This window comes from Bos taurus, chromosome 15 (genome assembly GCF_002263795.3).
Source record: "Bos taurus isolate L1 Dominette 01449 registration number 42190680 breed Hereford chromosome 15, ARS-UCD2.0, whole genome shotgun sequence".
Taxonomy (NCBI): domain Eukaryota; kingdom Metazoa; phylum Chordata; class Mammalia; order Artiodactyla; family Bovidae; genus Bos; species Bos taurus.
In genome coordinates this window covers 28,622,637-28,624,246 of record NC_037342.1, presented here as the reverse complement: position 1 = coordinate 28,624,246, position 1,610 = coordinate 28,622,637, and positions in this window count along the sequence as shown.

The following is a 1,610-nucleotide window of genomic DNA, read 5'->3' as shown; positions in this document are numbered from 1 at the left end:
ATAACTGTACGTATATCACTTCCATCTTGAGCTTTCTTGACTCCACCCCTCTAGGTCATCACAGAGCACCAGGCTGGGCTCCCTGTGTTGTACAGCAGCTTCTTACCAGCTGTCTGTCTTACGCACAGTAGTGTACATATTGGAGAAGGAAACACCAATCCACTCCAGTATTCTTGCCTGGGAAGCCCATGGGCAGAGGAGACTGGCAGCCTACCATCCATGGGTAATAGAATCACGCACGACTGAGTGACGGAACCACCAGCCACCAGCAGCAGCAGCAGTGTCTAGATGTCAAGGCTACTTTCTCTGTGCATCCCACCCTTTCCTTCCCCCTCTGTGTCCACAAGTCCGTTTGGCTTGAGATGAATCATTTCGTGAGGACCTTATCATCTCAGAGAATTCAGAAAGCCTAGGTTCTGGGTTCTGCTAGCTGAGAAACAGCCCCTGACTGAGATTAAGTCATCAAGATAATGTCGAGTTGACCGGCTAGTGGCTTTCTTTGATGACATCTTCCACATCAGAGCCTCTCAACCTCAGTATGAGTGACATTTTGGTCTGAATACTGCTTTGTTGTGGGTCCAATGCTTTGCAAGGCGTTTAGCAGCATCATGGCCTCTACCCACTAGGTGCACGCCACCACCAAAAACAACCAAAAATGTCTCCAGACAAGGACAAATGTCCCTGGGTGAGAACCACGGCTCTGCACAGTCTAGGCCTCTTTCAAATTTCAACAGGCCAGCTACTTAGGGTGAGTCAAAGGAGTGAGGAATTGATCATGTGTGTGGCTGTTTGAGTGTTGGGGTGAGAGGGAAGGAGAAATATTCATTAAAAATTCCATCTGTGTTTGCCATCCGTGGGCTTCCCCAGTGGTAAAGAATCTGCCTGCCAAAGCAAGAGACTTGGGTTTGATCCCTGAGTCAGGCAGATCCCCTGGAGAAGGGAATGGCAACCCACTCTAGTATTCTTGCCTGGAGAATTCCATGGACAGAGGAGTCTGGTGCGCTATGTCCATGGGGTCGCAAAGAATGGGACATGACTTAGTGAATAAGCAATGACGATGCCATCTATAGAGTCTGACTCAGGGCACAAGATTAGAGTCAGAATTGAATTCTAATCCTCCACTTAGGAGTTATGTCATCTTCAGCAAGTTACTTAACCTCTCTTACCTTGACGTACCTAGGAGCAAGGCTAAAATGAGATGTCGGGAAAAGTGCAACGATGCAATAAGCATTGCAAATTCTCTCCCTGCTCCTTGGGATCTAAGGTGGGTTTGAGCTCCAAGTCCCAGACTGGCTGTGCTCTGAAGCCTGCACAAGAGGAATTCCCGGGTGACCCGTGAGCTCACGCTCGTCTTTTCTGTGTGTTTCTGTTTCCACATCATGTTTTCTCTTCTGTTCCGTGGTGACGATTGCACTTCTTCCCTTGATTTCCATCAAAACCAAAACAGAAACAAAAGTAAAAACTCCCTTGCAAAAAAAAAAAAAAATCCATGAGTATCATCAGTTTACTGAAAATGGGTGACCACACTGTACCTGTCAATGAATGCAGAATTTTGAATTTGTGTGTTGAAATTCCTGTCCTTTAAATTCAAATTGATTACCTAGCTTTGG